The sequence below is a fragment of the Oncorhynchus clarkii genome, chromosome 25 (assembly GCF_045791955.1).
Source record: "Oncorhynchus clarkii lewisi isolate Uvic-CL-2024 chromosome 25, UVic_Ocla_1.0, whole genome shotgun sequence".
NCBI classification, from domain to species: Eukaryota; Metazoa; Chordata; class Actinopteri; order Salmoniformes; family Salmonidae; genus Oncorhynchus; species Oncorhynchus clarkii.
Genome location: NC_092171.1, coordinates 23,985,943 through 24,000,653, shown reverse-complemented (window position 1 = coordinate 24,000,653; position 14,711 = coordinate 23,985,943).

Below are 14,711 nucleotides of genomic sequence, written 5' to 3'. Positions count from 1 at the left end.
ACAAGGACGTGACAGCGTTTACAGAGAAAACAAAAGTTAGGCTAAATAAAACAATGGAATGATACAAATGTAGAGAAGGGAACATAAACTAAATTGTCAGTAAAATATACATAGTTATTACTTATGGTCGCTACCGATAGTGACTAATAAAATTTAACATAGGCTATAGCCTAGGCATTTAAGGAAACAGGAAAAGTCGAGGAATATTATTCAAACATTTTAGAGAGCACAAATGTTACTCTTTGCCTTGTCATCCAATTTGGCTAATGTATCGCTGCAAGTTGTAAAGCCATGCAATTAAAATGCTGCATAATGGTCTGAATTTTCCCCAATGTCAATAAGGTCTTCCAAGACTGTAGAACATGTAGTAATTCATAAAGAGAGGGAGTGAGCTTTTTTGGAGGGAAACACTTTTGTCTCTTCATCTCTCACTCTCCGATCCCTCTTTTGTCTCAACTCCTCCTCTTCCAGAAGGATGGGTGGAGCGAAATGTGCTGATGTGGGGCATTTTTCCCAACTTTCCAACATGGCATTTGGCTGGAGAGAATGATCTCACTGCCGTCTGGGCATCTCTCCTACGTCGCCAGTAGAGAACCCAAACTGCTCGACCCCTACGCACCGTTAAGTAGTCATAAAATATATCCTTTTCCGCTCTGTCCCTGCCATACCGCAAATCTAACTTTGATGACTCTGACTTGAAAGGCCCAGGGAGGGACGGCTCAGAGATGAAAGCATTGTGACCGTCAACCAGGGCAGGGAGACATGCTGAGGTGGCAGAAAAGGCCTGCACAAGGCTTCCTTATGCAACTCATGGCCCACTACAGTGGGCTGGGTGGCATGGATTGGTAGTAAAGGTTGAATGTCCAGTCAAGTGTCACAAAATCCAACCTGACTGTTTCACTGTGATCTGGTTTTAACCATTGACTGAATAGCCTCCTTGCAGCAAAGCAAATTCATGAATTATCCTCAAAATAAAACTTGAGTTAAACAAGGATGGACCACAAACGTGTCTAGAAGTGAAATTAGATTGAGCTCCCCTCCACTCTTTTAAACAGTTGTTTTCTACCTTCGACTGAGTTACAGGTGCAGCTCTGTAAATTTGAGTATGCGTACATACTATTGAGCAAATGTGCATTGCTGCGCTTTCAAAATGAATGTTGGTGTGTGAGGCTGCTTTCTAGGAGTTGTTGATTGGTGAATAGTCTTTATCGATCCCCGAAGGTGAAATCTATCACTTGGTATTCGTGACAGTCTGTCTAGATACATATACTTTAGCTGGTATCCTTGGTAGCACAGATGGCATTCTGAACTATAGTCAGTGCAGTGTCGTGAGCTGCTTTGACCGTCACCCCTAATGGTTCTCATGTCCTGGCATGACCCCAATGGGACTTGGGACAAGCGTTCAGGCAATGATCATAGGGATAAACATTCCGCCTTACACACACAGATGGACTTCAGAAACATTAAAGTTTTTCAGCCCAACACACACTTAGTTAGTGTGTATATACACTGAGTATACAAAACATTAGGAACATCTTCCTAATATTGAGTTGCACCCCCCTTTGCCGTCAGAACATCCTCAGTTTGTTGGGGCATGGACTCTACAAGGTGTCGAAAGAGTTCCACAGGGATGCTGGTCCATGTTGATTCCAATGCTTCCAACAGTTGTGTCAAGTTGGCTGGCTGTCCTTTGGGTGGTGGACCGTTCTTGATACACATGGAAAACTGTTAAGCATGAAAAACCCAGCAGCGTTGCAGTTCTTGAAACACTCAAACTGGTGTATCTGACACTTACTACCATACTCCGTTTCAAACTTTTGTCTTGCCCGTTCGTCCTCTGAATGGCACATATACACTGAGTATACCAAACGTTAGGAACATCCTCCTAATATTGAGTTGCACCCTGCCCTTTAGAACTCCCTCAATTTGTTTGGGGATGGACTCCATAAAGTGTCAAAAGTGATCCACAGGGATGCTGGCCCATGTTGACTCCAATGCTTCCCACAGTTGTAAAGTTGACTGGATGTCCTTTGGGAGGTAGACCATTTTTGATACCCACGGGAAACTGTTGAGCTTGAAAAACCCAGCAGCGTTTCAGTTCTTGACACAAACCGGTGTGCCTGGCACCTACTACCATACCCCGTTCAGTTAAATATTTTGTGTTGCCCATTAACCCTCTGAATGGCACACGTACACAATCCGTGTCTCAAGGCTTAAAAATCCTTCTTTAACCTGTCTCCTCCCCTTCATTGACACTTATTGACATCCAATAAGGGATCATAGACTGAAAGCTATGTCATGGAAAGAGCAGGCGTTCCTAATGTTTTGTACACTAGGTCACACACTGAATAGTGAATCAAACAGATGCCTGTACATGTGCATAGCCCTGGGTGAGGAAGGGTTACTGGAAGAGGGAGGGAGGTTGTAGATGCCAATAGCCTAAAATGGCCTCCTTTCCTCGCTTCAAGTTTACTTTTGGTAGCTGCGCCAACCCCCAACAACACGTCTCACGTTTTGTTTGACTGGGGAACTAATTAGTGGAACATCCTCCATTCCTGTTTGTTCCCTTTCCCAATTAATGAATAGTTCTAACATCCCATTGACACACTTCCACACACCCCTACACACTCCTCCACAAATTAATAACACTGGAACTTCAGAGATTGTTTAGAGCAAGATGGTGGGGTTAACAAAATAAATATTTGGTTATTTCACACTAACATCTCATGCCAGGAGCACCTGAATTGAAGACAATGCGTGCTCATCATGGGATGGTTGGGAAATAGGGGCTCGGGCATAGTCAACTTAATGGCATGTGTGTATGCGAAGGAAATACCAAAGAGATGAGGTGTGCATGTGATCTCTGAAGTCACGCATGGAGAGAATGTACAGTGAGGGAAAAAAGTATTTGATCCCCTGCTGATTTTGTACGTTTGACCACTGACAAAATGATCAGTCTATAATTTTAGTGGTAGGTTTATTTGAACAGTGAGAGACCGAATAACAACAACAAAAAACGCATGTCAAAAATGTTATAAATTGATTTGCATTTTAATGAGGGAAATAAGTATTTGACCCCTTCTCAATCAGAAAGACTTCTGGCTCCCAGGTGTCTTTTATACAGGTAACGAGCTGAGATTAGGAGCACACTCTTAAAGGGAGTGCTCCTAATCTCAGTTTGTTACCTGTATAAAAGATACCTGTCCACAGAAGCAATCAATCAGATTCCAAACTCTCCACCATGGCCAAGACCAAAGAGCTCTAAGGATATCAGGGACAAGATTGTAGACCTACACAAGGCTGGAATGAGCTACAAGACCATCGCCAAGCAGCTTGGTGAGAAGGTGACAACAGTTGGTGTGATTATTCGCAAATGGAAGGAACACAAAATAACTGTCAATCTCCCTCGGCCTTGGGCTCCATGCAAGATCTCACCTCGTGGAGTTGCAATGATCATGAGAACGGTGAGGAATCAGCCCAGAACTACACACAAGGTGAGATCTTGCATGGATCCCCAGACCGAGGGTGATTGACCGTCATCTTGAACTTCTTCCATTTTCTAATAATTGCGCCAACAGTTGCCTTCTCACCAAGCTGCTTGCCTATTGTCCTGTAGCTCATCCCAGCCTTGTGCAGGTCTACAATTTTACCCTGTTGTCCTTACACAGCTCCCTGGTCTTGGCCATTGTGGAGAGGTTGGAGTCTGTTTGATTGTGTGGACAGGTGTCTTTTATACAGGTAACGAGTTCAAACAGGTGCAGTTAATACAGGTAATGAGTGGAGAACAAGAGGGCTTCTTAAAGAAAAACTAACAGGTCTGTGAGAGCCGGAATTCTTACTGGTTGGTAGGTGATCAAATACTTAATGTCATGCAGTAAAATGCAAATTAATTACTTAAAAATCATACAATGTGATTGGATTTTTGTTTTAGATTCCGTCTCTCACAGTTGAAGTGTACCTATGATAAAAATTACAGACCTCTACATGCTTTGTAAGTAGGAAACACTGCCGATTTTGCAGGTTATCAAATAATTGTTCTCCCCACTGTACATGCCCGTGTTTGGAGGAGGAGGAATCCTGCCTATGACCCCAAAAACACCATCCCCACCATCAAACATGGAGGTGGAAACATTATGCTTTGGGGGTGTTTTTCTGCTAAGAGGACAGGACAACTTCACCGCATCAAAGGGACGATGGACGGGGCCATGTTCCGTCAAATCTTGGGTCTGAACCTCCTTCCCTCAGCCAGGGCATTGAACATGGGTCGTAGATGGGTATTCCAACATGACAATGACCCAAAACACATGGCCAAGGCAACAAAGGAGTGGCTCAAGAAGAAACACATTAAGGTCCTGTAGTGGCCTAGCCAGTCTCCAGACCTTAATCCCATAGAAATTATGTGGAGGGAGCTGAAGGTCCGAGTTGCCAAACGTCAGCCTCAACCTTAATGACTTGGAGAAGATCTGCAAAGAGGAGTGGGACAAAATCCCTCCTGAGATGTGTGCAAACTGGTGGCCAACTACAAGAAACGTCTGACCTCTGTGATTGCCAACAAGGGTTTTGCCACCAAGTACTAAGTCATGTTTTGCAGAGGGGTCAAATACTTATTTCCCTCATTAAAATGCAAATCAAATTATAACATTTTTGACATGCGTTTTTCTAGATTTTGTTGTTGTTATTCTGTCTCTCACTGTTCAAATAAACGTACCATTAAAATTATAGACTGAACATTTCTTTGTCAGTGGGCAAACGTACAAAATCAGCAGGGGATCAAACACTGTTTTCCCTCACTGTGCATGCCAAAAAGAGAGCTGAAGCAGGATTGTAATAAATTGAATTTGTGCTGAATTCCTACAGCAGATGTGTTTGTCCAGCGGCATACTCATTGTTGAGTGGTAATAAAGAGTTGTATTGCCTTTAGGGGGATCAAATTCTAAACCCTACAGTACAAATATAATGTATATAAAACTCTGGCCAGTTTATTAGGTACACCACCCCATTCACAAATGTATTGCTCCTTCAAACAGTGAGTCGGGTGGCCATGGCTTGCTATATAAAGCAGACAGGCATCAAGGAATTAAATTACTGTTTGATTGAACATCAAAATGGCAAAACAATTGACCTAAGTGACTTTGAGCGTGGTATGATCGTCGGTGCCAGGCGTGCCGGTTCCAGTATCTGAGAAACGTTTGCCCTTCTGGGCTTTTCATGCACAACAGTTTCTAGGGTTTACTGAGAAGGTTGCGACAAACAAAAAACATCCCGTCAGCAGCAGTCCTGTGGGAAAAATTGCAAGAATCGTGCAAGCTAACAGGCGGGCCACAAACAGGCAAATAACAGCGCGGTATAACAGTGGTGTGCAGAACGGCATCTCGGAACGCACAACTCGTCAGTCCTTGTCATTGATGGGCTATTGCAGTAGACAGCACCGGGTTGCACTCTTATCAGCTAAAGTCAAGGCCCCTTCCTGCCTGGTGTCAACGTTATAGGCTAGTGGCGGTGGTGTAATGGTGTGGGGAATGTTTTCCTGGCACACATTAGGTCCCTTGATAACAATTGAGCCGCGTTGCCATGCCCCGAATAATTCAGGCTGTTCTGGAGGCAAAGGAGGGTCCGACCTGGTACTATACTGAACAACAATATAAACGCAACAATTGAAACAATTTTACTGAGTCAATTTACTCAGTCAATTGAAATAAATAAATTGGGGCCTAATCTATGGATTTCACATGACTAGGCAGGGGCGCAGCCATGGGCCCACCCACTGGGGAGCCAGGACCAGCCAATCAGAATTATTTTTTTCTTCACAAAGGGGCTTTATTACAGACAGAAATATTGCTCAGTTTCATCAGCTGTCCCGGTGGCTTTATCTCAGACAATCCCGCAGGTGAAGAAGCCAGATATGGAGGTCCTGGGCTGGCATGGTTACACGTGGTGTGCTGTTGTGAGGCTGGTTGGACGTACTTCCAAATTCTCCTAAGCAACGTTGGAGGCAGCTTATGATAGAGAAATTAACGTTAAATTCTCTGGCAACCACGGTGAACATTCCTGAAGTCAGCATGCCAATTGTACTCTGCCTCAACTTGAGACATCTGTGGCATTGTGTTGTATGACAAACTGTACATTTTAGAGTAGTCTTTTATTGTCCCGAACACAAGGTGCACCTGTGTAATGATCATGCTGTTTAATTAGCTTCTTGATATGCCACAACTGTCAAGTGGATGGATTATCTTGGCAAATGAGAAACGTTCACTAACAGGGATATAAACAAATTTGTGCACAACATTTGAGAGAAATAAGCTTTTTGTGCCTATGAAAAATTGCTGGAATATTTTATTTCAGCTCATGAAACATGGGACCTACATGTTTTATATTTTTGTTCGGTATAGATGGGTGTATGTGTGGTCTGGGTCAGTGTACCCTTGTGGATGTGTGTGTCTATGTGGGTGTGCCTGTGTTTATGCTTGGATGTGTTTTGAGTGTGTTTTTTAGTACAATCATTTCACAGAATCTCTTTCAAGGAATCTCAATTCAATTTTAATTCAACTTTATTCTTCACCTATTAACATTGCAGACAACAGCAAACAACATGATAAATGCACTTTCCCCGGGTGAAATCCTGGTGACCAGGCAGAAAAGGTGACTCAACACTATTGGATAAGTACCGCCGCCCTGCGTCATTCATTGACTTATGCGGTACATGTGATTGTGTGTACACAATGATTCCTGCTCGGGTTTCATAAGCAATCTTGGAGCAGAGGAGCAGAGGAAAATTGCCGGGTGGAAAATCCAACCCTAACAGTTTTACGTCCAAGCTTTTGTGTTGCGTGAAATCATCTGTCTCTCTCTCTTTAAATGTGCTGTGTTTATTTTCATGCCTTATTTTATTATATAGTCACCAGAGCAATAGGAACGACCTAGATCAGCTACCCACTCTCCCAGATCTGTGTGTAAGAGAGAATGATAAAAGCAAGTAGTATGTAACCAAACTGCAACTGAGGGTATTCCACATTGGGTAAAGGTTTCTGCCAAATTATCATATTCTAAGATGTTTATTACAAAGGGGCTTTTAACTAGTGACGCAGTGTCATAGCTAATATGTTACTAGAGCATGATGTACACACGGGGCTGAGAGTTATTGAGTGCAAAGATGGGAACACTGCTGTATCAGTCCACACTCAGCAATAGTCAAACACACCTCATCACTGCCAAATGGTCATTAGGTCAGACTGCATTAATTGGCTCACCTCATAAGATCTCATCTTACCTGCCTGAGATCAGACTTAATCATTTTATCAAATCAGGCAATTGCTTTGTAAATGTATAGTCATTTCATAATGTAGCCTAACAATTATTTTATTGTACCTTTATTTAACTAGGCAAGTCGGTTAAGAACAAATTCTTATTTACAATGATGGCTTACCGGGGAACAGTTGGTTAACTGCCTTGCTCAGGGGCAGAACAACAGCTCTGGGATTTGATCCAGCAACCTTTTGGTTACTGGCCCAACGCTCTAACTACTGTGCTACCTGCCGCTCCATGGCTGTATCCATGTTGTCTTGATCTGGCTCTTGTGAAAGAGTTCATGCCTCTTTTCCATTGCAGTCCATGTGTGGATGCAATTATTGTTGTTGTGAGAGCAGTCCCAGCTCAGACTAATCTTGTTTTGTTCAACAGAGCTCTACTACTTAGTGGGAAGAGAGGGATAGATAAAGAGACAAAAAATAAGGAAATGTGGGTCAACTTTAGAGCGTTGTGACCTTGTGTCAGTATGTGTGACACGTAGGCAAACTGTTTACACCACAGACTCACAGGAGATATACACAATTTATTAGGTACACCCATCTAGTACTGGGTCGGACCCCCTTTTCCTCTAGAACAGCCTGAAATCTCTGGGGCATGGAAATGTTGCTCAGTTGGTATCAAGGGACCTAACGTGTGCCTGGAAAAACATTCTCCACCAGCCTGTACCAGGCAGCATGGAGCCATGAACTCATTCTGCTTACACCAAATCCTGACTCTGCCATCAGCATGACGCAACAGACACCAGGATTCGTCCGAGCAGGCAATGTTTTCCCACTCCTCAATTGTCCAGTGTTGGTGATCGCGTGCCCACTGGAGCCACTTCTTGTTTTTAGCTGATAGGAGTGGAACCCGGTGTGGTAGTCTGCTGCAATAGCCCATCCGTGACACAAAATTACGAGTTATGCGTTCCGAGATGCCGTTCTGCACACTGTTGAACTGCGCCGTTATTTGCCTATTTGTGGCCCGCCTGTTAGCCTTCCCGATTCTTGCCATTCTCTTTCATCCTCTCATTAACAAGCTGTTTTTGCCCACAGGACTGCCACTGACTGGATTTTTATTGTTTGTCACACCATTCTCTGTAAACCCAAGAGACTGTTGTGCATTGAAAACCTAGGAGGTCGGACGTTTCTGAGATACTGGAACTGGCGTGCTTGGCACCGATGATCATACCATGCTCAAAGTCTCTTATGTCACTCATTATGCCCATTCGAATGTTCAATCGGACAGTAACTGAATTCCTTGATGCCTGTCTGCCTGCTTTATATAGCAAGCCACCTGACTCACTGTATGTAAGAGCGAACCATTTTTTTGAACCTAACTAACTGGCCACTGAGTGTTCTTGGCATGGCCAATACAACACTAAACATGCGACGCAGACCTCCAGCCAGGATAATTATTCAAGGCACAAGAACAGTGTGTGTTCTTTAACAGGTAGTTTGGGTGTACTGTTAAGGTGAGATGAGGATGCATATTGTGAAATAGGAACAGCATTCACATGTAATTGGAAGGTCAAGTTAACATTCAAATGCTAAATCCTCCCTTAGGGAAAAGATTGCAGTCAAAGTTCAGTATAACTGTGCAGGCCAGTCAAGTTTTTCCACACTGATTTCGACAAACCATTTCGGTATGGACCTTGCTTTGTGAACGGGGGCAATGTCAGGCTGAAACAGGAAAGGGCCTTCCCCAAACTGTTGCCACAAAGTTGGAAGCACAGAATTGTCTAGAATGTCATTGTATGCTGTAGTGTTAAGCTTTCCCTTTACTGTGCCGAGCATGGAGACAGTGACACTGAAGCATGCATGAGAGCACCAGCTGTTCCAGACGACTGTGTGATCACACTCTCCGTAGCCAAGGGGAGTATGACCTTTTTAACAGGTCAACATTCAGACAAATTACCAGGACATGGTCAGTGCATGCGCTTAAGTACAACTGGCAAGTGTCTTCACTGACATGTTCAACCTCTCCCTGACTGAGTCTGTAATGCCTACATGTTTCAAGCAGACCGCCATACATAGTCCCTGTGCCCAAGAACGCCAAGGTAACCTGCTTAAATGTCTACCACCCCATAGCACTCAGGCCTGTAGCCATGAAGTGCTTTGAAAGGGTGTTGTCATGACCAACATCATCCCAGAAACCCTAGACCCACTACAATTAGCATACCACCCCAACAGATCCACAGATGACACAATCTCCATTGCACTCCACACTGCCCTTTCCCACTTGAACAAATGGTACACCTACGTGAGAATGCTGTTTGTTGACTACAGCTCAGCGTTCAACACCATAGTGCCTTTCAATCTCATCACTAAGCTAAGGATCCTGGGAATAAAAACCTTCCTCTGCAACTGGATCCTGGACCTCCTGACGGGCCGCCCCCAGGTGGTAAGGGTAGGCAACAACACATCTGCCACGCTGATCCTCAACATGAGGGCCCCTCAGGGGTGCGAGCTAATTCCCATCCTATAGCCCCTGTTCACCCATGACTGCGTGGCCACGCACGACTCCAACACCATCATCAAATTTGAGTGGGGCATTCCTTTGCCTCAACTCAGGGTCACTATGGCTGTACACTCCATATCCCATGAACCTGGCATTCTAAACAAGCAGATAAATGTCTGGTAAATAAATTAGTCCTCAACCTGAGGCCTACTTCCTTCTCAGGAATGTGTACTTCTCAGGGTAGGTGGGCGTCCATCCACCAGAACAAGATGAGAAGCGAGGGTAGGGGCGGCGACGGGGCTTCTCGCCACTGGAGCATAGCAGATTGTGTTGCCTTCTATTCCCCCACCCCTTCTTTGTCTTTTCAACTTTTGTATTCCATTGAGAAAAACAGTGCGCCTCTTGGTTTTGAGGCCTAGTTTAAAGAATGACTTAATATGCTAGCAGGCAGTAAATGTGGAAGTCTGAATGGAAACTAACTCATGGTCATGAAAAGAGAAGATGCCAATTTGATTGTGGTCCATTTTTGTCTGGAGAATGCATTTCACAAAACCGCAGTCTTCATGATGCGTTACATTTCCTATGAGAGGCTTTGAACTGAAACCCATATGACCAGCCTCTTATAAGTGTAATGGAAAAAGTACCTAACTCTCATGCTTGAGAAAAAGTAAAGATACTATCAGGTATGAAGGTAAGACCCAGATGCAGTCACGTCGAATTAACAATGGTTTAATAATCCAACGGGCAGGCAATATACAGGTCAAGGCAGGCAGTCGTCAGTAAACAAGAGGTGGGGCAACAGTACAGGTCGGCAGGCAGGCCCAGGGGCAAGCAGAGTGGTCAGGCAGGCGGGTTCAGAGTCAGGAGAGGCAAGGGTCAAACCCAGGAAGGTGAGAAAAAGAGACTGGGAAATGCAGGAGCTGAGAACAAAAACGCTGGTTGACTTGACAAACAAGACGAACTGGCAACAGACAAACAGAGAACACAGGTATAAATACACGGGATAATGGGGAAGATGGGCGACGCCTGGAGGAAGGTGGAGACAATCACAAAGACCGGTGAAACAGATCAGGGTGTGACCGATACCTTAAAAGAAAATGACTCAAGTAAAAGTGAAAGTCACCCAGTAAAATACTACTCGAGTAAAAGTCTAAAAGTATTTGGTTTTAAATATACTTAAGTATCAAAAGTAAATGTAATTGCTAAAATATACTTAAGTATCAAAAGGGAAAGTAAATTAAGCAAACCAGACAGCACAATTGTCTTGTTTTTAAAAATAATACGGCTAGCCAGGGGCACACTCCAACACTCAGACATAATTTACAAATTAAGCATTTTGTGTTTAGGGAGTCCACCAGCTCAGGGGCAGTGGGGATGACCATGGATGTTATTTTTATAAGTGTGTGAATTGGGCCATTTTCTGTCCTCTTAATCATAAAAAATGTAACAAGTACTTTTGGGTGTAAGGCAAAATGTACGGAGTAAAAAGTACATTCTTTTCTTTATGAACGTAGTAAAGTAAAAGTTGTCAAAAATATAAATAGTAAATTAAAATACAGATACCCCAAAAAACAACTTAAGTAGTACTTTAAAGTATTTTTACTTAAGTTCTTTACACCACTGCCAATGTTTCCATATGTGCTATTGGATAACTAATGACCAAATTCTTAGATTTCCCAGAGGGGTAACGTCTAGCCTACTCCCAACCCCAAAGTCTCAGAAAGCAAGCATTGAGCCGATTGGAAAAGTGGTCCATCTGTTCTTTCAAGGAATCTCGAAGAAGAAACTTTGAAGAGGGATCGGGGTCAAACAATCAGTATTTCACTAAAGTGAACAGTGTTACTCATGTCCCTCTGTCCTGGTTGTAGACCTGGTTTGGAATAGGAGGTGAGTGGGGTTTAGTAGGGTTTAATAGGTCTGATAGGCTTAACACTCGAAGTGTTCCAAAAACACGTTTTCATGTGATCACATGATCTTAGTAAATTATCTTATTTTAAGTAAATGTGATAATGTGTGATTACATGTAAAGCAACGTGATAACATGAAACTACATGTGATAACATTCCAAAAACACATGTTACCACGTGAATTCCTGTGTTTTTTCCTGTACAGGTAGTTTTCAGTGGGACCTTTTGTCACTGCGGGCATCAGACGGTCACAGATCACCAACGGGGCCAGACAACTAAGCATCAAGGGCACTGTCAACACGTGACCCCGCCAACATGTGTAGCCTACTGTATCAGCATGTCTGATACAGTAGAGAGGCTATCTGTACTCTACAATTACAGAGTAGTGCACCTATATTGGGTGTCCATTTCGGCTCTCCCCTTATTGCTCAATAGCAGTGCCTGGGTAAGCCTATTCGGGTCTCAGTGACCTCTAGAGATAAATCCAGAGAGGACTGCCAGACACAGATAAGGTTCTACAGCAGACAGATGATGCATTTCTCTGTAGCCTGGGCTACTATTACATGTCATGTAAGTCTGTGATAACAGTACCAAGTTAGTCACTGAATGATTGGATTGATCAAGACCGGGTCATTCAGGATGCTGGTACTCTGGGCACCCTCACCAGCTTAAATATACAGTAGGCTATGCTTCAGTGAATTTGCTTTGTAAATATTATTTTATTTGAGAAAAATCCTAAATTGTTCTTGTAGTAAGTCAACCAGTATCAGAAACCAGCTCATGTCTTAACAAACTTTGAAAGAGCAAAATGACCATTAGAGAGGTGTGAGAACAAATAAAGGTGGTCAGAAAAATACAAATTCCAGAGGAAATACACTGAGTGGAAGGAACACTTTTTCCATAAGACTGACCAGGTGAATCCAGGTGAAAGCTATGATCCCTTATTGATGTCACTTCTTAAATCCACTTCAATCAGTGGAGCTGAAGGCACAATAGCAGACTATTATTTTCAATTCAGAATTGTTTTAAGTTGGAAAATGTATGTTAAACATGTTGGTCTGCACTGCAAAGTAGGCTATAAGTTGGTTGTCATTATGAAAGACATTTACAAGTCATGAGCCGGGTAATGAAGAGATGGGGTGGCAAATATGGATGATGAGGAAGAGATCTGGGTGACAACTGGCACGTTTTGGGAGCATGTAGAGGCTAGAGATAGCTAGACTACTAAATTGGGCTAAGGAACATAAGGTGGGTATTGGAGAAAGGCCATCAGTGCGTGTTCTGCAAGCAGTACAATGGATGAAGGTGCTGCGTGAGCGTGGTGAATGGATAGATGTGGTTATGGACTGTGAGGAAGAAGTAGAAGGGCCGAATGCAGTGGGAAGATGTGTGTTGAAGAATAATAACATTTTTGGAGAAAGTGGATCACTGCCTTTTGGCTGATCCATATGTATTCTGAGCCTGGGTAGAAAATAAATTGGGTATTGTGAAATCGGTGAAGCTAGCTCGAAGTGGACTTGTGATGATTTTCTGTGTTTCTTCTGTCTAGAGGGAGCGGGCACTTCACGTGACTAGGGACAAGACCTGTGACTTGCTTTGCTCTCCGGAGCCCGGCGCCTTTGAAAACAATGGTTACTGTGGTGGAGTTGAAGTGTTGAGGTGGAGCAAATGAAATTGAAGATTCCCTATGTCTGTGATGCCCCCCGTTCGGTGTGATGTAGACCCAGTGGCAAGTGTGGTGAAACTGAGAAGACACTTTCTGTCCTTTTGAGTTTTGAAGCAGAGTCTTTACCTGATACAGTCATGTTATGATATGTAAATGATCCAGTGAGAGCTTTTGTGTCGAACCCACTAAGGTGTTTCAGATGCCGAACCCACTGAGGTGTTTCAGATGTCAAGCTTATGGTCATGTTGCAGCAGTGTAGCAGGGAGATTCCAAGATGCGAGAAGTGTGCAGGAGGGCATAAGACAAAGAAATGTGTAGTATCGGTGGAAAAACTGTTTGTGTCAATTGTGGGGGTGGCCATCTTGCTGGGGATCAGAAGAGCCCGGTGCAAGAGAGACAGGTTGAGGTTGCCAGGGTCAGAGTAAAACAGAAGATGTCATATGCTGAGGCAGTGAAGTGAGTAAAGGATGATGGGACAAGAGTGATGCGAATTTGTGCTTCAGTAAGGTTGGCTTCTTATCATTCATTGCCATGGTTATCAACTGTACCGCAGAAATGGAACATAAATCACAGAAAATAGATGTGGCGGCAGCTGCAGATAAGTTCTTGGGTGTACAAGGTTTTCCCTTACTAAAAAAGATTGCAGTCAGAGTGCAGTACACTGCAGTACAATTAAGCAATAAGGCACGAGGGGGTGTGGTATACGGCCAATATACCACGGCTAAGGGCTGTTATTCTTCTCGACGCAACACTGAGTGCCTGGACACAGCCCTTAGCCGTGGTATATTGGCCATATATCACAAACTCAGAGGAGCTGTATTTCTATTATAAACTGGTCACGAACTTAACTAGAGCAGTAAAACTAAATGTTTTGTCATACCCGTGGTTTACGGTCTGATATACCATGTCTGTTAGCCAATCAGCATTCAGGGCTTGAACCACCCAGTTTATAACTGCTGAAGGTCATGGTATATCAGACCTTGCTCTAATTAAGTTCGTAACCAGTTTATAATAGAAATAATGCTCATCTGGGTTTGTGATATATGGCCAATATACCACGGCTCAGGACTGTGTCCAGGCACTCTGCGTGCAAAAGAACAGCCCTTAGCTGACAAGGTACAAATCTGTCGTTCTGCCCCTGAACAGGCAGTTAACCCACTGTTCCCAGGCCGTCATTGAAAATAAGAATTTGTTCTTAACTGACTTGCCTGGTTAAATAAAGGTAAAAAAATAAAATAAAAAAATAAAAAATAAAAATATTGGCCATATACCTCACCCCCCGTGCCTCATTGCTTAATTAGTGCAGTATAACTCCAGTATGCTGCAAATGCTGCCTCCAAAAGAACAGTATTTTTTTTTACTGCAGTAATTTTGCAATGTAACTGCAGACTTCA